At 39.8% G+C, this 26,437-nt stretch overlaps 1 protein-coding gene across 1 annotated transcript in view; it reads left to right on the forward strand.

The window, feature by feature from the left end:
- Nucleotides 1-26,437, forward strand: part of b4galnt4a (beta-1,4-N-acetyl-galactosaminyl transferase 4a) — a 156,436-nt gene that overhangs the window by 48,339 nt on the left and 81,660 nt on the right. The gene's annotated exons all lie outside the window — the stretch shown is intronic.

Below are 26,437 nucleotides of genomic sequence, written 5' to 3' on the forward strand. Positions count from 1 at the left end.
GCACACCACCCACATCTCTCTGACTAACCGGCAGCAGCAAGGTTTTATGCATCTGTGTGTAGAGAAGCACATCATGGCAGAAGGAATCATATTTGTGCTCTTTAATAAGCAGGGAGTAGACCTGTGACCAGGTTCATCCAGCAACTTTTGCATTACCTCACCAGTGTCTCAAATTACACCTTCTTTCAACTGGATTTAAAGCAATGATATTAGGGCACCTGAAAATAAAATATAAAAAAGCACTTTAGGCATTTTTGTTTTACCTCAAGCAAATCTTACAGTTTAGCTTTTTGTTCTCACCAACTGCTGTGGATTTTAAGGACATTTCCTGCTCAGGGAGGCCACAGCTTGAATTACATTTTGAGTCCACTGTGCAGTCAAACCTCCTAGCTTTCATTTCTGCTATAATTTTAAATCAGGAGTTTGAAATTTTGATTTTTAGATAGTTGCAATGCTGTCGGCGTGAACACAATCAGGCATTTACAACACGGGGCATAGACGCATTGCATGTTATTAGAGATGCATAAATTAATTGACAAATTTTCCCTTACTCTCCTGTCAGCCACTGATTCGTGGTCAATGATTGACAGGAGAAGAACCAGATTTTATGTTTCAGTTCATTAATTGAATCAAATCTGAGAACTTTTTCCATTTTTTTTTGGATGAGAGCATCAACTAATGGCGTGCACTGGAAAAGATCGTGTGTTCCCCGCATTGCTTTGAGATTCAAAACTTCTACCTCTTTCTGAGAACCAGCAGCATATTTGTTTTCTTATGCATCACAACCCTTTGGGGAAAAAAGAAGAAAAAAAATCTGGATATGCAGGGCCAACATCTAAGACAATAGAAATAAGTACTGGGCTTGAAAAGCCTGATTGGTTCATCTTTGATAACAATTTTGTGACTTGACTCCCTGCTGAGCAACTACAATTCTACATACTCACTTTTACAATATTATGATTCACATATTATTATTCAAGGAAATACAATTGTCTATAAAAAAGGAATGTCATCATCAAGGTCATTATAATACATTCTGGTGCTGCTATGTGACAGCTTGAAGGTACAGACTTTGCATGTGATTCTGGTTCACTTGTCGTGCACATATGCTAATCAGAGGAAAGTATTCGATTTTAAAAAGGGAATCTTACCATGAAGCATTCCTGGTATTGCTATAGTAAGCTGTTGTACCCTTGTTGATTTAAAATATGTTTTACACGATAAACAGAGTGCTAACCAATAAGAAATTAAAATTTTTTTTTTTGTGAATGACCCACCTGCTTATTATAAAGGAGAAGTAAAGGCTAGAGGTGCCATGGTTGAGGCAATTATGACTGGGAGACATAATTATTCCAATCATTGATTTTTTTTTTCCAATTGGAAAAATGAATTCAAATTAGAATTATGATTTTTATTTTATTTAAAGAAGAAATGCAATGTGTGCTATCCTACTGCTATTAAAGCTATTAAACCCATATTTAGCTGTTAAAACTGTAGAGGTATATACTACTGAAAGTAACATTACAGAGGAATAGTTTGCTTGTAAAAGCCAATATTCATCTTAACTTGGGAATAAATACGAATACTTATTTCTCTCCCCTGACACCAATAAAAGTATTTGCCTTTCAAATAAGATTTGAACATGTTTGTATTCAAAACATGTTCATGTTTTGGTTCATCTTAAACCTTTCGCTCAGGAGTTTAACTTTTCTCTATAGAAAAGAAAAAAAAATGTTTACACTCATTCATCATCTCAGGCTCGGAAGGGCAATTTATTATTGATTTCTTCTTCTTCAACCCTCAATTGATCAGATCTCTTGCCACTCGTGTTGACAGGCAGTCTACCTGAAAGTTTCATCTTGCCTCGGGTGTCATCCAAACACCTCGAAGTGTGAAAGAATTAGGATGTGAAGGAAGATAGTTTGTAGTTATTTAACATTCACTCCATATTTAGTTGGTATAAATAATATAAATAGATAAAAAACCATATTAGGCTGCTGTGGAGGGATGTGTTGGATGTGTAATCTTCAAGGTCTGGTATTTAGAAATGGAAAAAATCCATTGAAAATGCCTTGAAGGGGAACATTCTCTTTCAATACATAACATAAAATAACACTTGTGGAAATACCTCAGTTGTGTTTTTTTAGACAAACTGAATTAATCGGTTTCAAACGAATCTGTCTTCAAAACATCAGGTTGTATTTTGTCTTTAATGTCTATGTCAGTTAAGTAGGTGTGAAGATGGTAAAAATGATGCAAATTATAGTAAACAGGTCACGATATATCACTACCGTCCTATCTACATCAAAACATACAATATTACAAATTCAAAAGACTGAATTTAGTCGACTGGAGCTGATATAAAGTTAAGTGACTGAGATGTGAAATCTCACCGAGGCTGTTGGGCTCTTTGCAAATAAAGAAAATAAAAAGAATACCATAAGAAAAACATGTCAATCAAAGTAATTCACATTTGATTCCTTTTTAACAAAATAAACAGAACAATAACGCTACTTTCCCAGGCTGATTTCCTTTGGTTCCTGTCATGGAGCATTTTCCACTGTTGAGCAAGCTTCTGTATAGACACGGTTGGCTGCCTGCCGCAGGTTCGCTCAGTCTCTGCGCTGATTTGATCGGCAGACAAAAATGAGCACATGCAACTAAATGAAGCATGAAGAAATGGCCTCGGCAACCAATCCTCTCCTTGGTAATTTTACACAAGAAAGGTGGTCAGTACAGCTGTTTTTAGTTTGATTTCAGTTTATAATTGTTTGTGTATTTTAGCATATTTATTTTCTATGTATTATAACCAGATCAGAAAAGAAAAATGGGTGATTCCAAAGGTTATTTTACATTATCTTACCACTGTCGCTCCATTATAAGAAAAAAAAAACACCATCAGCTAGAACATACAGGCAGTAGCTGCAGGATTTAAAGATTGCAAGAAGGTTCAACATCAATTCCAAATGGTTACGATTTTGCGGCGCAGCTGTTGACTTGCAGCGAAGACCAGCTGAGAGGAAGGCGGCGATATATCTTATTTCATAAAATGCAGTCGTCTTCAGAATTGATTTAAGCAAGAGCTTTAGGAAATGTGCTTGGCAAGATAAGAGTCGTGAAGGAAAGCTGGCAGTTTTTTTTTTTTTTTCAATAACCTGCCTCCAAACTTTAAACCTGCCTGATGGTGTTAAAGCTTTTCTGTAGAACTCAAATGAAATCTGCGCCGTAAATGAATCAAGCTTGTGCCCCGAGGCTCAAATATTCGGCTGCTCTGTAAGCACTTTGCTAAAGTCGCTAAAATGTGTCAGAAAGTTTGTTTTGGAATCTTTATGAAATTGATTTGCATTTTATTTTGTCCTGTCTGATTTGTCATGTGTTCGCTAAGTTGCAACTGATAGATTTAGCCAGCTTAGAATGATGACAGCTCAAATGTTTTGTCCTCATCATTCTGCAGCAAACTAAGACATCATCATAGTTTTACTATAAACGGTAGAAGCGATGCATTGCAGAAGGTGCTTATTTCAATTTATGGTCTATGCAGAATACTCTTGGACTCTTTATGAATATGGATAAGAGTGCTTCATTTGGAAGCATTTTGTGCAAGCATTGTGCTTTCATTTGATGAGTGCATGTGTCTCTGTGTGTGTGTATGCATGTTAACAAGGCATACCCTTAAGATTTTTGTGTTCAGCTGTATAAATGCATCTCTCTTCATCTATAATTAATGTGCCCATTTAGAGGCTCTTTGTTCCTGCAGTTCTTGACCTCTTAGTGACTGTGTGCATGCATCTGTGTGTGTTTGCCCAAGTTTTTTTTTTTTTTTTTTTATCTTCACATCATTGCTTCTCATTTGATGTTAAAGATGATGTTTCATTCTGTCTTGAAGCTGCTTCTGTGGAAACTTAATTATGTAATTATATTATATTTTTCAAAGGTCAAACAACTTTAGCTCATGTTTTTATGTCTGATAGCTGGAAAAGCATGTAGCACTAGATGTTATGATGATAAATACCAGTTAAAGTTACCATTAGGGTTGTAACTGAATCAAAGTTCCTCAACAAAAAACAGAAAGTATGATAGACAAGTCATAGTAGGTAAGTGATTGTGATTTTTTTTTTCTTTTTTTGCCAACTCTGACTTGACTAGACAATGGCTACATAATGTCCTCATGATTAGACCCACATAGCATGAACTTTCAATATACCACACGATGCAAAAAAGAAAACGGCAAAAGCAGCTTTGCTGACCTTCGATAGCAGCCCTGTTAAGTTCAATGTGTTTCACAGATAGTTGTTGTAATTTGCATAAATTGCTCACTTTGACCACAGTTTGATCTAATAGCAGCAGGGCCGGAGTCAGTCTAAAGTGAAAGGTCAAATTCTACGTATAGAAAGTACCATCAAGTCATGCTTGAAGTGCTGGCTTTTCACATTTGATATCCATGTGTTTCTGGTCTACTCATCCAAGAAGGCATTGACATGTGAGGAGAAAATGTTCAGCAAACAAGCGGACGGAAATTTTTTTAATAAAGTTTGTATTGGACTACAATCTGTAATTTTGGGGCAGATTGTATACTTTTACTTGCATCAAATATTTGCTGTGTGAACTTTACCTTCCCTGTATATGCGTTTGTCGCTCTCACCGTCAACATCTCTCTTCTTGTGAAAAATATTCTGAATGTTTTTGAAGATCTTTGACAAATCAGATACTTGACAGCAAAGAAGTTCTGTATCTTCGGCGTAAATGTATGTCGCAGAAAAAGCCGGAAGGGTTTGTACGCTTTATGATGGATTGTGGGGCATGGAGTTTCCTTTCTCTTGTTTACTCCTTTTGTTAAACAAATCTATTGTGCTCCGCCAAAGAACGCACTCTAGCTCCCGTTTTTAGAAATCCCTGACAATGAAAGTAAAATGGCTTAGAGAAAAACAAACAGAAAATCTCTCAGTGAAGATAATAGTCAGGGAAAAATTGAAACGACCTCATTGCGATTACACAGCATGGGGCAGTCGGGCTCAGACAGCAGGGACACTTCGTACAAATGCCCTCTCGTGCTTGGGAGGAAGATATTGCTGTGCCCGGCTCTGTTAAAAATTAATTAAACTCACATGGGAAGACCCGCAACACCTCGGTGTGAAGCAAGGCTGCAAATTTCAGATAAAAGCGTTGGAACGCGCATGCTGCGGTTCTTCCGTTTGTTTTGCTGTTGGAGGTACAGAAAAAGTTGTGGCTCTATTGAAGAGACACTGATAATGTTTAGCAAGAAGTAAATAAAGATTGGTGAGTGTACACGGAGAAGGCAGACAAAAGGAAGGACATGATTCGGTAGAAGGAACAAGAAAAAATCAGAGTTAACTACAGGTAAGAAGATGAAAAGCTTGTCCTTTTACCAGGGGACGTAATTGTGCTTCGCTCTGCTTCTGCGAAAAGACGGCAAATGTTTGTTCTGCACCTTTCCTTTCTTTGCCTGCAGATTGCTAAAATTGCAGCTTAAGTAGTTGACGTTGTGTGCGTCATGCCTGGCAATTACAGAAGCTGCTGTGAGTGAGTGTGTGCAGTTGTTTGTGTGTGTACCACCCCCATCACTCTCCAGGTGGTTTCCAGTTATTTCCTGACAGGCTGACAGTTTGGCATTTAGGCTATTTAATGCAAAGTGTGTATTTTGTCCTTACGCCATTTGGTGCATACATATTCATATGTCTATGGTGAGGTGAGAGCGTATGTTTGTGTGTGTGGCTCTGTTGTTGATTATGGATTAGGTTTATTCTTTGCTCTGCATTCTGCTCTTCACCTGACAGCTGCGTGTCGCTGAGGTTGCTTCCATAGGTCTAACCCCGATGACGGGAAGAAACACTGGAGGCAGAAGAGAAGAGCTGAGGATGAAAAATGCTTTAGAAAAAAAATTTAAGCGGGGAGAAGCGCACCTAAAAACAACTCGGACTCGATACGTTTCATTAAAGAAAGAGGAATATTGACATTTAACTTGTGGAAGCATATTTTACTTTTCACTGAGTAATGCCAAAAAGAAAATCCAATGATGTTGAATTTTATGATGGCTGTATATTTTTAGACATAAATCCATGTAGTCTAAATGTGACTGCAACTTAAGTCCAATTTGGAGTCTCAAATTATAAAATTTAACTGTCAACTCAAGTTTACGTAAAGATAATTTATGTACAACAGAAAACAGAATAGATCGCAGATAAGGTTGTGAAGTTTTTGCATTAACAACAGTTGCATTATATTACAAATAAATACTAATATAGAATACAATAAAATTACTAATACCAATACAAATTGTTCTAAGCCTAATTAGGTCAGTCTATAAACTGTCTGTTTAGCTAAGAGTTTTGATCATTTAAGAATTTATTTTAAATGCAGGTTTGCTCCAGTGTGCACTACTGCCACCATTATCTAAAATGATAATAAAGATCCTTCAGTAAAAACTCAAATTCACAAGAAAAGACAAAAAAAAATCTGAAATAAAATATTACAGGTGTTTACCTCCCCTTTAAAATTATTGTATTGAGGGTTTACAATCACTTCCATGGCCACAGCTGCACAAAATCAAGCACCTAGGCATGAATACAGCTTCCGCAAACATGTTGTAATTGCTCTCAGGAGCTCAGTAAGGCCCCGTCCACACAGAGACAGGACGCGGTATGTCCCTGAACGTATTTTCGTCATTTAGGCTGTGCGTCTACCGAGACCAGAAAGACCATTTAGAAAACAAGTCCCAGAGTGGATACATTTCCAAACAGCGGCTTCATGTTTCAGTGTTTACTTGCAATCTGTCTTTTTCTGAAAACTGTGTAACTCGCATGGGTCTCACTCTCACAAATTACAAACATAGCGCAGTTCAGTGTTTAGTGTTTTTTGCGTCATTCGCTGCCAGTGTTAATGCGACATCAATTGGCCCGGCCTGCCTACTAATGCAGCGTTCCCAGCCAGCATGCATGGGTGGGCCCCACCTGGGTTTAATGTGGGCTACATGGGTTAGGAGTGGGCATGGGTTTTATCTGGGCTAACTGTATGGGACCGATATGGTAACCTAAAATGGGACCCACATGGGCTTGCCCATGTGGGCTAAATGTATGGGCCCCATTCAGCAGTAATGTGGGCTAACTGTGAATGGGGCAGAAATGGGAAATACTATGTGGGGCCCATGTAGTTTTAGTATCATGGGCCCCACATGGGAAGCCCATGTGTGCTAACCGCATTCAACCCACATGAGATAAGCATGGGCTGACCGTACATGGGTTGGACCTGGGCATGGGTATGTAGGCCCCAATCCTTTTTTTATGTGGGCTAACTGTGAATGGGGCAGAAATGGGGAAACACTATGTGGGGCCCATGTGGTTCCAGTATCATGGGCCCCACATGGGAAGCCCACATGGGCTGACTGCGTTGAACCCACATGAGATAAGTATGGGCTGACTGTACATGGGTTGGACCTGGGTATGGGTATGTAGGCCCCATTCCTTTTTTATGTGGGCTAACTGGGGATGGGATAGAAGTGGGAAACGCTATGTGCGGCCCATGTAGTTTCAGCATCATGGGTCAAACATGGGAAGCCCATGTGGGCTAACCGCATTGAACCCACATGAGATAAGCATAGGCTGACTGTACATGGGTTGGACCTGGGTATGGGTATGTAGGCCCCATTCCTTTTTTATGTGGGTTAACTGTGAATGGGACAGAAATGGGCAACACTATGTGGGGCCCATATAGTTTCAGTATCATGGGTCCAACATGGGAAGCCCATGTGGGCTGACCGCATTGAACCCACATGAGATAAGTATGGGCTGACCGTACATGAGTTGGACCTTGGCATGGGTTTATAGGCCCCATTCCTTTTTTATTGGGCTAACTGGGGATGGAACAGAGATAGGCAACATTCTTTGAGGCCCCTTATAGTTTCACTATCACGGGCCCCACATGGGAAGCCCATGTGGGCTGACTGTATTGAATCCACATGAGATAAGTATGGGCTGACCGTACATGGGTTGGACCGGGGCATGGGTATGTAGGCCCCATTCCTTTTTCTTGTGGGCTAACTGGGGGTGCGACAGAAATGGGAAACACTATGTGGGGTCCATGTAGTTTCAGTATCATGGGCCCAACATGGGAAGCCCACATGGGCTGACTGCGTTGAACCCACATGAGATAAGCATGGGCTGACCGTACATGGGTTGGACCTGGGCATGGGTATGTAGGCCCCAATCCTTTTTTTATGTGGGTTAACTGTGAATGGGGCAGAAATGGGGAAACACTATGTGGGGCCCATGTGGTTCCAGTATCATGGGCCCCACATGGGAAGCCCACATGGGCTGACTGCATTGGACCCACATGAGATAAGTATGGGCTGACCGTACATGGGTTGGACCTGGGCATGGGTATGTAGGCCCCAATCCTTTTTTTATGTGGGTTAACTGTGAATGGGGCAGAAATGGGGAAACACTATGTGGGGCCCATGTGGTTCCAGTATCATGGGCCCCACATGGGAAGCCCACATGGGCTGACTGCATTGGACCCACATGAGATAAGTATGGGCTGACCGTACATGGGTTGGACCTGGGCATGGGTATGTAGGCCCCATTCCTTTTTTATGTGGGCTAACTGTGAATGGCATAGAAATGGGAAACACTATGTGCGGCCCAAGTAGTTTCAGTATCATGGGTCCAACATGGGAAGCCCATGTGGGCTGACCGCATTGAACCCACATGAGATAAGTATGGGCTGACTGTACATGGGTTGGACCTGGGTATGGGTATGTAGGCCCCATTCCTTTTTTATGTGGGCTAACTGGGGATGGGATAGAAGTGGGAAACGCTATGTGCGGCCCATGTAGTTTCAGCATCATGGGTCAAACATGGGAAGCCCATGTGGGCTAACCGCATTGAACCCACATGAGATAAGCATAGGCTGACAGTACATGGGTTGGACCTGGGTATGGGTATGTAGGCCCCATTCCTTTTTTATGTGGGTTAACTGTGAATGGGACAGAAATGGGCAACACTATGTGGGGCCCATATAGTTTCAGTATCATGGGTCCAACATGGGAAGCCCATGTGGGCTGACCGCATTGAACCCACATGAGATAAGTATGGGCTGACCGTACATGAGTTGGACCTTGGCATGGGTTTATAGGCCCCATTCCTTTTTTATTGGGCTAACTGGGGATGGAACAGAGATAGGCAACATTCTTTGAGGCCCCTTATAGTTTCACTATCACGGGCCCCACATGGGAAGCCCATGTGGGCTGACTGTATTGAATCCACATGAGATAAGTATGGGCTGACCGTACATGGGTTGGACCGGGGCATGGGTATGTAGGCCCCATTCCTTTTTCTTGTGGGCTAACTGGGGGTGCGACAGAAATGGGAAACACTATGTGGGGGTCCATGTAGTTTCAGTATCATGGGCCCAACATGGGAAGCCCACATGGGCTGACTGCGTTGAACCCACATGAGATAAGCATGGGCTGACCGTACATGGGTTGGACCTGGGCATGGGTATGTAGGCCCCAATCCTTTTTTTATGTGGGTTAACTGTGAATGGGGCAGAAATGGGGAAACACTATGTGGGGCCCATGTGGTTCCAGTATCATGGGCCCCACATGGGAAGCCCACATGGGCTGACTGCATTGGACCCACATGAGATAAGTATGGGCTGACCGTACATGGGTTGGACCTGGGCATGGGTATGTAGGCCCCAATCCTTTTTTTATGTGGGTTAACTGTGAATGGGGCAGAAATGGGGAAACACTATGTGGGGCCCATGTGGTTCCAGTATCATGGGCCCCACATGGGAAGCCCACATGGGCTGACTGCATTGGACCCACATGAGATAAGTATGGGCTGACCGTACATGGGTTGGACCTGGGCATGGGTATGTAGGCCCCATTCCTTTTTTATGTGGGCTAACTGTGAATGGCATAGAAATGGGAAACACTATGTGCGGCCCAAGTAGTTTCAGTATCATGGGTCCAACATGGGAAGCCCATGTGGGCTGACCGCATTGAACCCACATGAGATAAGTATGGGCTGACTGTACATGGGTTGGACCTGGGTATGGGTATGTAGGCCCCATTCCTTTTTTATGTGGGCTAACTGGGGATGGGATAGAAGTGGGAAACGCTATGTGCGGCCCATGTAGTTCAGCATCATGGGTCAAACATGGGAAGCCCATGTGGGCTAACCGCATTGAACCACATGAGATAAGCATAGGCTGACAGTACATGGGTTGGACCTGGGTATGGGTATGTAGGCCCATTCCTTTTTTATGTGGGTTAACTGTGAATGGGACAGAAATGGGCAACACTATGTGGGGCCCATATAGTTTCAGTATCATGGGTCCAACATGGGAAGCCCATGTGGGCTGACCGCATGAACCCACATGAGATAAGTATGGGCTGACCGTACATGAGTTGGACCTTGGCATGGGTTATAGGCCCCATTCCTTTTTTATTGGGCTACTGGGATGGAACAGAGATAGGCAACATTCTTTGAGGCCCTTATAGTTTCACTATCACGGCCCCACATGGGAAGCCCATGTGGGCTGACTGTATTGAATCCACATGAGATAAGTATGGGCTGACCGTACATGGTTGGACCTGGGCATGGGTATGTAGGGCCCCATTCCTTTTTTGTGGGCTAACTGGGGGTGCGACAGAAATGGGAAACACTATTGGGTCCATGTAGTTTCAGTATCATGGCCCAACATGGGAAGCCCATGTGGGCTGACCGGATTGAACCCACATGAGATAAGCATGGGCTGACCATTCATGGGTTGGACCTGGGCATGGGTATGTAGGCCCCATTCCTTTTTCTTGTGGGCTAACAGGGGGTGCGACAGAAATGGGAAACACTATGTGGGGTCCATGTAGTTTCAGTATCATGGGCCCAACATGGGAAGCCCATGTGGGCTGACCGGATTGAACCCACATGAGATAAGCATGGGCTGACCATTCATGGGTTGGACCTGGGCATGGGTATGTAGGCCCCATTCCTTTTTCTTGTGGGCTAACTGGGGGTGCGACAGAAATGGGAAACACTATGTGGGGTCCATGTAGTTTCAGTATCATGGGCCCAACATGGGAAGCCCATGTGGGCTGACCGGATTGAACCCACATGAGATAAGCATGGGCTGACCATACATGGTTGGACCTGGCATGGGTATGTAGCCCATTCCTTTTTTATGTGGGCTAACTGGGGATGGACAGAAATGGGCAACATTGTTTGGGTCCCATATAGTTTCAGTATCATGGCCCAACATGGGCAGCCATGTGGGCTGACCACATTGAACCCACATAAGGATAGCATGGGCTGACCATTCATGGGTTGGACCTGGGCATGGGTATGTAGGCCCCATTCCTTTTTTATGTGGGTTAACTAGGGAGGGCTGGAAATGGGCAACACTATGTGGGCCCGTATAGTTTTCAGCATCATGGGCCAACATGGAAGCCCATGTGGGCTGACCGCATTGAACCCACATAGATAACCATGGTCATTTTTATATGAGTTGGTCCTGGACAGGAAAAAGTAGACCCTGGTCCTTTTTATGTGGGGTAATGGGAATACATTTTAAAATATATTAGACACTGTGGTACCCTGTCACTTACAATCTTTTCACTATATATCAAAAACAAAAGCTGCAAGAGCAAGATTATAAACACTTGAAAAAAATTACCCGAGATGTCAGATTGATGGCCTTTAGTTAAGGAAATTGTTACTCAGCTGGCCTGTATTGAGTTGATAAAGGTACAGCTTTTCTTTCTACAAAATGAAAAGCTGTCCTTGGATGGTGACTTCGTCTTGGAGGTCATAAAGAGGTATTGTATTTGAACCTAAACATGCTCACTCCATGATTTCTGTGTCTGGCTCATTTACTAACACCAACATGACACTAGGCTTCCAGAAGACCAAAATATGCTTCAATGCTTTATTTTTAAACCAGTTCAGTATTGTTCAAGCTACACTTTGAACTCCTAACATTTTCTTTTTATTATTCTACACTAGAACAGTCCAGATGTCTTATAATGTTTTTGCGACATTATCTGTTTTAAATGTGCATAATCTTCTGCTGCTCACTCAAAATAGATCATGGTTCAGAGTGGACTTTGGTCCTTGCTTCTTTTTTAAATTTAATGTAATTTAATTTAATTTATTATCAATTGGATGTTCAGACATCCAAAGTGTTTATTGCAGCTTTTTCACAGCAGGACTTAATTCTTATTGGAGAAATAGTTCAGATCAGACCATCGTGAAAAATATTACTAAAATAAATAAATGTTTAGAAAATAAATAAAAGAAGCTCATCAATTGAGAAAGACAACAGTAAAATTATGAGCATCTGTTTTTTCATTGTAAACATTTTCCAAGTGTCAGCATAAATAAAATAAAAAAACGTAACATTTCTATTAATGATTATTTTATATCTTTTTTCAATATCTTTTTGACCTTTTGGTTCATTTTTCTCTGGCACCGTTGCCAATAAAGGTTGGTGAATTGAAGCAGCACTTTACACATCCACTAAAGAAAATAGTTCCAAACCACATTTGAATAAGGACGGACGACTATATTATTATTTTAATTGAGAACGTTCGTGAGTGCTACATCGGTTTTACAATTGTTAAACCATTGTAGCACTCTCAAAATTAATCTTATGTTCTTGGAAAACGTACAATTGTTAACTGCGGATGGATATGCGGTTTCAAAATCGCAGTCTCTTCATCAGTCCGTTGGCGTGGAGTCTGCAGGTTGGCTGGCGTTCTACTAAGAATCTGTAAGTACACTTCTGTCTGTTTTGTCTATATAGTATCAAATTTTAGGGAGAGATTTAAATCGCTGTTAAAAATATGTTGCTCGTAATGGTTGACCGGAGTACCCAAAAGAGACCTAATTAGTTGTTTCTTTTTTTCTTTTTTTTTGCTTTTAGGTGATAATTATTTTGATATTGTTAAAACACACACACAATAAGTCATCTGCCATCATTAAGGTAAGAATTTGGATGCAGAGCGATTTCAACTGTTCTGGGTCACATCATTTTCAAATACGATGCGGCGCAATCTTGTTTGCTGCTTCCACCGGTAAATTTGAGCGCCAACGCGGCAGAATAAAATCGGTTCACTAATGAATCTACGTTGCTAGCAGAGGTTGCTTTTACTTTTAAAGTATCTTGACACGATAAACCACTTACATTATTATAAAGAGTAACTACTTAGCTTTCATTCTGTGTACATGGGTTTTAATAATCTTTCTCATCCAGTTAATCCAGCATGCATGGCTGGATCCCATGCAAGCTGGCTTGGCTGCATAGGTGCATTTTTTTTTTTAAATGAAACTGCATTGAATCGTGTTGTGGGCTAGATGGGTAATGATGAATGGGCATGGGTTTTGTCTGGGCTAACTACATGAGGCCCATATGTTTAACCTAAAATGGGACCCATATTGTCAGCCCATTTGGGCTAAATGTATAGACTCTATTCAGCATTATTGTGGGCTAACTGGGAATGGGACAGAAATGGGGCCCATGTGGTTTCAGTATATTTGGCATAAAAGCTTTTTTGTAAATGGAATGAAGGCATAGTAGTAAATATTTTAAAATCATGTTTGTTTTATTGTGCAAGTAATATTTTAAAGCATTTTATTCTGTCATAGTTTGACTGAAAAAAGCAAACTGCATGACAAGCATTAAGTCTGGTGTTTAGGTCTCAACTAGCCATTTGTTTGGTCAATGAAAATGGGAGCGTGAGATTTACCAGTGTTTTAATACTTTTTTAAAATTATTTTCTAAAGAGTACTATGGAGAAGCGCGACAAAGGCTTGCAAGGGCAGAAGCAACATCAGATCTTCAAACAGATGATATTCCAGAAAAGTAAGTGACTATAAGGTAATTTGGAACAGGGACTTATGTAACACCCAACTCTAGATCTTCTGTCTCCCTAGTTGTCATTTGAGCTGCTCTGTTATTTTACCCATTTGGTTCTCTTTGCTTTACTTTTTCCTCCTAATCCTTCAAAATTTATTGTGACTTAAATTGATAACATTTAATATATATAACATATTAATATTTTGTACATGTATAAAAGTAAGCATATAAGCTATATATGTGTGAAACAATAACAAATCGATTTTAAAATGTTGTCTTGTAATTGTCATTATAAGATAAGGTGAAAGGTCTTAAACCTCTACTGAGAAAACTCCTTTTATTAGGTATTCTATATAAATAAATAAATTTGGAGCTTGAGAATCAATGTCAGAGCGCATTGCATGATGGGTAGCAGCAGCCATGATTTGGACAAGGAGGAGCAAAGGAACAATGAATTATTCTCTTGAAAGGCATATTAGGTTTACAGAAGTCTTTTGTTGTTAGTATTAGTGTTGGTATTCTGTTATTGATCTCTAGTGGCATTAAAATGTTCACATAAAAAAAAAACTGCAGCGTAAAAATTAGTATTGCAGGATCTTCACTGTTTGTTTATTCAATGACAATATTTTTTATTGTTTGATTTTTCAATGCCAAAGTTCTTTTTTTAATGCCAGTGTAAGATGTCACCACTTTAGCTGCATACACCTATGCTTGACTCTTGTCTGCTCTGTCAGATTATCTACCTCTGGCTCTGACCCTAGTCCTGGATTCATTTACCTGAACCCTGATTACTGTCCCCATAGATTTTGGATTTGTTCTGGCTGCCCTGTTGCTGACCTGGACTGTTTACCTGACTACTGAGCTTTGGATTGCGGACATCGTCCCCTTACCCGATGGCGAGATTTGATCATTGGAGAAGTGTGTGTGTGTGTGTGTGTGTCTGTGTGTGTGTATGCGTGTGCGTGCGTGTGCATGTGTGTGTGTTAAAATGCTATTGCCAAACAACAAAATTCTGTTTGTTTTTTTGTAATTAGAAACGTTTAACCTTCTTTGGGTTGTGGTTCCCGTCCTGGGTCCAAATTGTACTCATTACATTGATATGAGTCGTTGATAATTTGGTTCTGTAATATGCTTTTGTGGTTCATCTCATTCATATGTGAACAGAACTTGATTAGTTCTTATCAAACATGATGGACTAAGAACTAGCAGTGTTAATGAACTTTGCAACATTTATTCTTTTCTTGTAGTTATGCATCTAAATTTTGGAAAGATCTTCATGATTGGTTGCTGACTAATAAATTAAATAATCCAACTTTGACTTACAATAATATTAAATTTGGCATTTATATTTTGGACACAAAATTGGAATATATCATTAATATATTCCAATTCTACAAGCAGCCTCAAACGGCCAAATGTTATTACACAAATGTAATATATAATTTTTTTAATTACCCCAACCTTTGATGTTACCTTAAAGAAATTTAACTTCTGTTCAACTCTGTGAAAATGATTGAGACAAAGAATGCTACTCTGCTCTGTAGTAGTTTGTCCTGTTGGTTTTTGACATTAATCTATTTAATAATTGAGACCCTGAAAATAATTCCAGTTATTCCGTTTATTAGGCTTCCTTTATTTGCTAATAATCACCTGTTGTGTCACGTAACGTTCATGTTATTCTGTAACCTCATGTTATTCTTTCTCTTAGTGTAATCACTGACTCCTAGTCATTCAAGATACTGTATAAAAAGTATATGTGCTTGCAAGATTTGGCTATTTCTACAATAAAGTAGAAACAGCCAGGAGACTGGAAAGTGAGCTGGCTTTGCTGTTGCCTAGCAACATAGCATACATTACATTATTCCACTGATGTAATCAGATGATGTCAAAGTGTTGTGATGTCATAAGAAACAGATGCCTTGAATGTCCTTGCAGAACTAAAGTAGCAGCACGGTTTTCCCATATTGGATTTAACATAGCATTTCTTCGTAGCTTTTTATCGGTCGGACAGTCAAAATGTCGCAAACTGACACTGATTCTTTAACCAAGTCCCAAGTTAAAGAAATGACTTCAGATGAATTGGTTACCTTGGTTATGGATTGTTTAAAAAAGCTTAGAGAAAGATGCGATTTACGGAGTATGAACACACAGAAGGAGGATTTGGAAAAAGCTCATAAACAAATTGAGCATATTGATTCAATCGCCAAAGAGCTAAACTCATTCGCAAGCAAAACAAAAACCTGGAGTCTCAGCAAATCCCAAAGCTAAAACACGAGTAAAACACTACAGAGATAAGTCAAAGAGCTTGAAACCTCTTTAGAAATCCTCGAGACGGTCTCAAACTGCAAGCTGAGAAGGCTGAGAAAGAAAAAAGGCAAATGATGTCTGAAATCACTGCATACAAAGTGAAGGTTAAAAAGCATCAAAGTGAAATGAAGAAACTTGAATCTGAGATGTCCCGAAAGATCGACGACATCATCATGAAGAATGAGATTATGAGAGAAAAAGACAAGCGCAGCTTTCTTGAGGGGAAGGTAGAAGTTCTGGAAAAGCAGTTGAAAGAGGCAGAGGAGAAAAATGAAATTCTTAAGCTTTCAAAAACTTCTATGGAGGGAGCCATAGATAAAAACGAGCAAAAGTTTAAAGCAAGGATAGATGTAACTGAAGAAAACATGTTAGCTGAGGAAAAACAGCTAAACAGGATAATAGTGCGACATCTGATGAGACAAGAACGGCAGGTGAGTGAACTCGTGGAGCAGCAGAGAGAGGCACAGAGAGAGGCTGTGGCTGTGAGAGAAAGTTTGGACCAAACAAAAGCTGAGTGCAGAGACCTGAAAAAAGAAAACGAGTCCTTAAATTCTCAGATTAAGGTTCTAACCAAAAACAGGAAGAGGCAAGAAAATCACATGAAAGTCACTGACCAAGTGCTTAAGGTGACAGAATTGTACATAGGTGAGAAAATGAAACGCGAGAATTTGAAGGACTCCACAGAGAGCAACGAGTCTTTGGAAGGACCAACAGAAGACAGCAAGGTCAAAACACAAACCAACAATAAACAATTAAGACCTCAACCACCGATCCAGAAAAAAAAATTACAGCTACCCCAAATACAGCCAGTTAATAATCGAAGATCTTTGCTTGTAGGTGAAGGCAAGTCAGAGTTTAACCTCACAGCACAAGAAAATTTAAAACCCCCTAGCAAAAGGAAGCCTGAAAGGCCGGCCTGCCTTTTAAACAGGCAAGCGGGAAGATTTTTGTAACGGAAATTGAGAGAAAAATAGCCTAAACTGATTAGGCTATTTGTTTTTTTTTTTAATTTACCTTTGTCTCTCGCTCACTAAGTGTTGGAGACACTATAAATGCATAGGTTTTCTCCGGGTGCTCCGGTTTTTCCTTTAAAATACTTAAAACTTAAAAAGTGATTAAGTTAATGGATCTCTTAAATTTACCTCTGTGTCTCACTGAGACTGACTCACTGACTGTTAGAGATACAAAGAATATGAACTCATCTAGTTCAGATTCGTAATGTGTTTCTTTTTAGGACACACTCCTAAATGGCCTCATACAATGTCTTCCAGCCCTAGTGTTTCTGCATTTTCTGTCTCCTTAGTCGTCTTAATTTGGCTTTTTTCTTTGTGATCTGAGACGCATAACAGATACAGTTATAAGATTGAATAACAAAACAACTTTTTTTTTTGCTTCTATGGTATGTTTCACCAGATAGTATATGAAGTCAAGTTGACATTTTGACATATGTCAAATGTCAACCACAAATAAATAATGATTAATACTGAATTATATATATATATATATATATATATATATATATATATATATATATATATATATACATACACACACACACACGGGCTGCACAGAGCTGTTGCCTGTGCATGCATGGGTTTTCTCCGGGTACTCCGGTTTCCTCCCACAGTCCAAAAACATGACTGTCAGGTTAATTGGCCTCACCAAATTGCCCCTAGGTGTGAGTGTGTGTGTCCTGTGTGTCTCTGTGTTGCCCTACAGAGTTAAATTTTACACTTTTGTGGCGCTACGTCCTGTCATGTGGGTGCACATTTTTTCTCAATTGTTATCAAAAATGTACAGAGCCCATGTCCATGTGGACAGGGTCTGTTTCCAGCTGGTCGGATGCTGCTTGTGCAATAACTCCACTCCTAAAATTTTTGTCTGGAATGTCAAAGGGGCAGAAGGAAGGAAAAAAAAGACACTTTTTCAAAAAAGGTCACTGACATAACAAAGTGAGAAGGCTAGAATGAGAGTGTGAAGATGGCATCCCAAGAGAAAGGGCTGCCGATTGTCTTTCACCTGACAGAGAATTTTAATCATAGTGGCAATTTTACAACACCCCATAAACTGCAGCAGCCAGGCCTCATTGTTAACCTCCAATTTCTTTCAGGGCTGTAAATATGGCCGCCTCGCATCGCTGTGGCCTTGCTGATAGTTTATGGGAGGATGCGCTAAATGTGTTGATGGCAGCGGGAGACTTCCCCTGGAAATAATGAGGAGCATGAAGCATGAAGTGACTAGTAAACAGACATATGTTTGCTCGTCAAGCACACTAAATGGTAATGCATACGCTGCGGCGTGATGATTGAGAGCTTTCTGTCCTGTCAGACTATTAAACTTACTCACTTAATCTGTAAATGGAGCCACTGATATTAGTGTCGCAGCATAATTGCTGGACTTCACATTTAGATCAGAGCTGTGGCATATCACAAATGTTTCCAGCTAGCCATTACATTTTGCCTTTCAAATGTTTTCAGCAGCTGAAAATGATACTTGATGGCTAGTTAATGGTGACTCTGTGGCATTTGATCAAGCTTTGTCCTGCAATGCTTCCGTAAGAGGAGCTGACGCATCCCTTGGGAAAACGAGCCGAAAACAAGTGCACCAAAATTCAGGCAAAGGACACTCAATCCCATGTATCTCTTACCTCGTAGGAGATCAATTTCCACCTGACTAGCTGCAGATCCAATCAGCTTGCAGGACAAAGCTTGATCAAATGCCACCGAGTCACCATTAACTAGCCATCAAGTATCATTTTCAGCTACGGAAGCGCATTGCTATCACGCAGGGGGAAAAAAATCGAGCGCTATCACGTTATAACGTGATGCGTATCTTGTTAAAACGTGATTCGTATCTTGTTAAAACGTGTTACGTATCTTGTTAAAATGTGATACGTATCTTGTTAAAACGTGATGTGTATCTTGTTAAAATGTGTTGCGTATCTTGTTAAAACGTGATACGTATCTTATATAAACGTGATAATTTTATGTCCAGGAAGTGTCGGTATTATGCTAGGCTATTACAGTGGCTAACAGGAATTGGTCAGGTTTCCCTTCATGTTTGGTCTACACGGATACGGATGCTGCTTTGCACTGTGGTTAAAACCATTAATAGCATGCGTACTCTGAGCAGGATCCTAAATAGAACGGGACTGCACAGAAGGAAACGTCAATTCGGTCCTTTAGCTGTGAACAGCGTTCCTGACTGTTTGGATCGAAGCTGAAGTTGGCTTCCGATTGTAGCTTCTGATTCGGGAAATGGCTGAAGAGCAGTGGTGGAGAAAGTACTCAAAAAATGTACTTAAGTAAAAGTACAAATACACAGACAAAAATGTACTCAAGTAAAAGTAAAACTACCACATTAGCATTTGTACTTAAGTAAAAGTAAAAAAGTACTGGCTTTTAAAAATACTTAAGTATTAAAAGTAAAAGTGCTTGCTGAATGGATTACCTAATTGCTAATATCATTAAGTGTCCCGATCGTATTTAATTTTAATACATTAGAAAACAACCTGCTGAATACTATTAATCAATCATTAATCATTTTGTCTAGATTAATGTCAAGTTGTCAAAACAGACATTTTCAATAATGTCAACTTTGTATTAAAAGTGTCATGATTTACTGAATGACGCTTTATGACAACAGTCATAAATATTTATGAAGACTTATTCATGTCCATGACAGATGTTTATGACGGTGTCATGTCAGTCTTATTCACCTGCCTTCAAATAAAGTGTTACTGGCTGGGTTTATGTAGCATTTGATTTTTAACAAAATATTTATACCTGTATTTCATAAAAATAATGGTAGACTTTCGGCATTTATTTTGAAGTATGTTGATCCTGTTTACAACTATGATTTTCATGTTCAAAAGCAATTTTTTATGTTCCATCTTATAGTAATAACTTAACAAAACTGTTTATTTGTCTTCAAAGACTAGAGTCAAAATTGCTTTACATTTAATTTATACGTTGAAAATTTGTATAGTAAAATGTAATAAATTAGTTGTGATGTACAGATGATAAACATTAGCAAGCTCAAGAATATGTTTAGCTCTTAATATATAATAGTAAAGGTTAGTTATAAAGACTTGATGATGTCAATTTATGGTCTTAAATTGCAAAATAAAGTCTGCAAATTGATTGTAGAATGTTTCATTTTTACATCACTTTGCATGAGCTACTTTCAAACTAAGTGTTTTGTGTTCTACAACTACAGAAAATGTCCTGGTAATTCTCTGCCATGATATTTTCAGTGTTTTTTTTACAGAATTTCCATCAGAAGTTTCCCGTAATTTAACAGTATTTTATTTCAAAGTTTTCCATAAAAAAACAGGGAAATGTCCTGGTAATTTCTGCCAGTAAACTTTCTCGTTTTTTTATGGAATTTCAGCAGAATTTTTCCATAATTTAAGTTTTTTCCCCCATAATTTAACATAAACTGTTAAATTATGGCCCACCACCACTTCAGGTGACATTTCCCATATTCTCAAACTCAAAGCTTGACATGTATGGGGCAACGTGAGAGCTCATCTACTGACTGACTACATAAACTAAAAGCTGGATCATAGATATTTTTAATAAGCATATTTGTGAGCCTGCCTCTTTTTATCAAATTGAAATTAATTTTAGATTTTTGTATGACTTTTTCTCAGATTAACTTAGAAAACGAGTTGTTATTATTACAGGTTAGTTTTCTAAACAACAAAAAAGTATTTGTTAGGGAAGCTCAAAAATGAAAAATTGGACTGATATTGATATCCGATAGTAACACTGCTGTTATGCCAGATTTACCAATTCGTTATTTTGTCAGTTTTTTTTTATATGATTACTCGATTAATAGTAAGAATAATCGATAGATTACGCGATTACTAAAATTTTTGCTTACAATAGCCCTAATTATATAAATAAAATAGCATTTATAGGTGGATCGGGGGGGGATTAATTCTCTCCTTCACCTCCCTCCTTCTACACCCAGACCTCCTCCCCCTTCTTTCAATTCGCTGTCCGGCCGCCCCCCCCCACCCAGCACTCAACGGTACGCTAGACCGGCCCCACCCTCTTTGACCCCTCACATCTACCTCTACATCAGGGGTGTCAAACTCCAGTCCTGAAGGGGTGCTGTCCTGCAGTTTTTAGATGTGCCACAGGTACAAAACACCTGAATCAAATGGCTTAATTACCTCCTCAGTTCTCCAGAGCCTTGTTAATTACTTAATTATTCTATTCAGGTGTGGTGCAGCAGAGGCGCTTCTAAAAGTTGCAGGACACCGGCCCTCGAGGACTGGAGTTTGACACCCCTGCTCTACATTGACGGTGGGCTAGTGTTCCTCTCATGGTACACTAGGCCCCCCTCAATGTCTCTCCTTCGTTCAATCCTTTGCTTCCTCCTCCCCCCACCTCTCTAACGATACGTCAGCCCCCCATCTTCTCTCCTTCTTCGAACCCCTTCTAGCGTCCCAGTGGGCCATCGTTCCCTCGGCCTCCAATTCTGATTCTTCGGGTCAATCTACCCGTCTTGCTCTCACTGTACCAACGGATGACTAAAGGTTTCCGGTATTCTCAGATTGAAAACTTTAAGTCCATAATCATCCGCTCTGGTAAGTTGCGAAGTTCTGCTGAGGAACAGTTTTGACACTTCTGACAAGGTGTCACTATGTTGGTGAGATTAGGCATGAGGACTCAGAGGTCTGTCGTGAGTCGGAGACAGGTCCTGACTCAGAGACGGGTCATAACTCTGAGGCAGGTCCCGTCTCAGAGGTCGGTCCCGTCTCGGGGACGGGTCCCGACTCAGAGGCAGGTCCCGTCTCAGAGGCCGGTCCCGTCTCGGGGACGGGTCCCGACTCAGAGGCAGGTCCCGTCTCAGAGGCCGGTCCCGTCTCAGAGGTCGGTCCCGTCTCGGGGACGGGTCCCGACTCAGAGGCAGGTCCCGTCTCAGAGGCCGGTCCCGTCTCAGAGGTCGGTCCCGACGCTGAGGCGGGTCCTGACTCTGAGGCGGGTCCTGACTCTGAGGCAGATCCTGACTCGGAGATGGGTCCGGGGACGGGTCCCGACTCGGGGACGGGTCCCATCTCGGAGACGGGTCCCATCTCAGAGGCAGGTCCCATCTCAGAGGCCGGTCCCATCTCAGAGGCCGGTCCCGTCTCAGAGTTCTGTCCTGACTCTGAGGCAGGTCAGTGGTTTCACATCCATTTCTCTCTGTGGGCTTTCGTCGTTCATCTTTATTGTGCTGAGCTAAAACGTCCAAATGAATCTTGAGTTGACTGACTTGTTAACTGATTTGTGGTAACTGATCAGAGAATTAACTGATCAGTTGGTGATGTCATGGACTCTATGACATCATAAAGTCATCCTCAGAAGGGCCTCATGACACATACATCATTTGACGTCATGCTGATGACATCATTGTCAGCAGCATGGCAACTGTTGCTAAGGGTAAAAATAGCACGCAGTGAGCATGCGCTATGAAAAAAAAAAAAATCTGTGGCCACTAAATGCATTATTCCCGCAAGTCTGAACTGGCAGTGATTTGCGCAGCTTAACAGGAGGGGCCAGGGAACCATTGGCCCCTCCACTTACCGCCCACCCATTTTTATTTGTTATTTGGGTTCCATCTCCTAACAGGCATAGAGCAAATGTCAGTGGAACCACAACATGACCTGGGCCGGTCTATCAGTCAAACAAACCTCTTGTGATGCCCACTAACGTGTGAAAAAAAAGTAAAAAAAGGAGCATTTAAATGTTTATGGGGTTATGATGATAATAATAATAATAATAATAATAATAATAATATTTTACTTGTTAACAGGGGTTAAAGATGATGGGTGCAGTAACGGTGTTTCACCGGTATGTGGTGCATGGGAACTCTGAGCTGCCAGTTGCTCTGCAGTTTCTCATAAGCTGAGAGAAATTGGAGTAACAGACTGCGTCTCCCGTGTGCTAATTTACTTGAGGTGAGAATAACCCTCAAGTTTATTTTAACCAGTGGTGGAGAAAGTACTCAAAAAATTTACTTAAGTAAAAGTACAAATACACAGACAAAAATGTACTCAAGTAAAACTACCACATTAGCATTTGTACTTAAGTAAAAGTAAAAAAAGTACTGGCTTTTAAAAATACTTAAGTATTAAAAGTAAAAGTGCTTGCTGAATGGATTACCTAATCGCGAATATCATTAAGTGTCCCGATCGTATTTAATTTTAATACATTAGAAATGTGCCATTTTAATTAACAATGCCACAGATAAAGCATGTTTTTATTATGTTTACAGTATGTGATTACTTACTATGTGATTCTATGCATCATACTTTCAGGGATGGAAACATCTTGTCTCCTGTCCTAACATAACATGAACTTCACTTTTTTTTTGCTACTAGTGGCTTTTATTTTTAAAGAAATCCAACAGAAAGTGGATGGAAAGAAGGTGGGTGGGAGAGGACAGGCAACCAAGGAGCCAGTAGCAGAGTTGTAGTCAAGGTCACCGACCCAAGACCAAGTCAAGACCAGCACCCCGCGCTACGTTACTATACTTATCAAAATTGCTTCTCAAATTGATCTGAAATATCCACATTCCCATAAAAAACTAGTTATTAAATACTTAAGAGCTTAAATAAATGCAATCAGTAAAGATCCGTCCAGAAGAATCGGATCGTTCCTGAATGTACCAGCGTTGTCCCATATTTGCAACACCTCAGTCAACACCTCCACACAATAATTCAGGGCATGAATGACAACTTTTTTTCATCTAGATGCAACATGTGTGTCTAAGTCAGTACAGCTAGCTTTGCTAGCATCACGTCCACAGATCTTACCTTTCTTTAAGCTTTCCTTCCAAGTGACGCGCTAAAAGTTGGACGAAGTCCCCACCGTCTGTGAAAGCGAAGCGCTGCTGATTTTACATGTAGCCATATCAATTTATGTAGCGCTATTATATTACTGATGATTAGACTCGCTCAGAGGAAACCACTGCGCATGTCTGGAGCTTCGCGTGCGAGTAAAGGTGGAGGCGATGGGTGACAACAGACACATAAGTTACGATATTGCTCGGATTTTACGGCGCCCCCTTAAGTCCCTGAACTTCACATTTTAACGGAAAAAAAGAGCAACGCGACTTGGATGTAACGAGTAACGCGACAGTTTTGTAGAAATGTAGTGAAGTAGAAAGTACAGATACTTACTGTAAAATGTAGTGGAGTAAAAGTAGAAAGTATCCATTATTAAATCTACTTAAGTAAAGTACAGATACACGAAAATTGTACTTAAGTACAGTACTTCGTTACTTCCCACCACTGCTGAAGAGCGATTAGAACGGAGGCTCAGATGTATTTGCTGAACATTTTCTGTTCAGATTTTAATTTTAATTTTTTTGAACAGTACACTTGCTGAACAACGGCAACGGTTGTTCCTAACCAAGCAACAGAAATCAACAGAAGGCTAGATAGTGGCAAAAGACGAAACTAGATCCTGTTAACCATTCTTCAAAATAAAAGACTTCCTCTCTCCAAAAGAAATTATAAATTAAGCTTTGAATTTCATTATTTTTCACGTCACCTTTTTGTAATTATGTACAATCAAGTTAAATTCGGTGAATAATAATAATAATGTAAATTATACTTAACATATGACTTGACATATGAGTGTAAATAAGTATGGAAATTATATTTAACATAAATGTTAAGAAATAATCTGTTCTGCTTTAAAAACAATCATACATTGATACTTCAAATCTAGAGTAGATTATTCTACGCCAATGGCAGAATATTTCAAACCTAGTTTGTGATTTGTGAAACCTTTATCTGAATTGTGAAACATCAAAAATGAGAGATTTAAAAACCTTTTTGTATCTGGAATGCATTAGAAATGAACTATCACATTTACAATATTTGCTATTATTTTAACCTTCTCATTCGAGGGCGTTTACCATTCCATTGAAGTTGGAAAAAGTTTTATTTAGCTCCTTAAAGAAGGGGAGTGAAGAAATTGAAACTGATTCGAAAACATACAAGAATTTTGGCAATATTGTAATTTTTATAATATTGATGTGACCAATTAAGGAGATGGGTAGCATCTTTAATCTATTAAACTTTTAAAGCTAACATACTTGGACACTTCTGACCTGGAATAGATTATTCATCTCTGATGCTATCTTGCATCACAATAAATCTGAATCTGAAAAGTTGTTTGCATTATTATCCCAACTGATGCATCCCTGTAAACCAAAACAGCATAACAGAAAGGCAGGTGCTCTAGGACAAAACAATAGCATCCGTATCCGTGTAGGCCAAACATGAAGGGAAACCTGACCAATTCCTGTTAGCCACTGTAATAGCCTAGCATAATACCGCCACTTCCTGGACATAAAATTATCACGTTTATACAAGATACATAACACGTTTTAACATGATGCGTATCACGTTTTAACAAGATACGTAACAGGTTTTAACAAGATGCGTATCACGTTTTAACATGATGCGTATCACGTTTTAACAAGATGCGTATCACGTTTTAACAAGATGTGTATCACGTTTTAACAAGATGCGTATCACGTTTTAACAAGATGCGTATCACGTTTTAACAAGATGCGTATCACGTTTTAACAAGATGCGAATCACGTTTTAACAAGATGCGTATCACGTTTTTACAAGATGCGAATTACGTGAATCATGCGAATCAAACCTGAAAAAAAATTTTTCTGCGTGATAGCAATGCGCTTCCGTATCCTGTTACAAAAATGAAAAAAAAAAATAATAAAAAAATAACTAGCAAAGAACTTCATTATTAGCTATTATTTAACATGCATTCCATGACTGGACAATGAGAGACTATCTCCACATAACTGGCTAAAGTTTTAAATTTTTTTTAATTTGTAGGTAAGTTTTTGCCAACAGCTTGGCACTTTAAATATAAATCAACCATACATAAAATTTCACATTTAAACATAGTGGACATGAAAAAATACAAAAGCATTAACAATAAATGTGCAGGAAAGCATGTGGCATCCATTGGAACAACTATTTATTCAGAAATATTATATGTTTAGCACATAAACATTTCTATCCACAAGAGTACTAAGAGTAACTTCTCAAAATGCATCCTGCCATCCGTTATACATACTGTTGAGAAAAATTATTATTTTGAGTGTTTAACACAGTTTAAACCTTTTAGAACCAATTTCTTAAGTTTGAACAGGTTTCTGTTAGTGATTTGAAACAAATACTATTGCTGGGTAAGTATTGAAATAGATCTGCAGGAGAGCCTCGGCT

Source organism: Poecilia reticulata, chromosome 6, assembly GCF_904066995.2.
Source record: "Poecilia reticulata chromosome 6, P_reticulata-male-v2, whole genome shotgun sequence".
In the NCBI taxonomy this organism is placed as follows: Eukaryota; Metazoa; Chordata; class Actinopteri; order Cyprinodontiformes; family Poeciliidae; genus Poecilia; species Poecilia reticulata.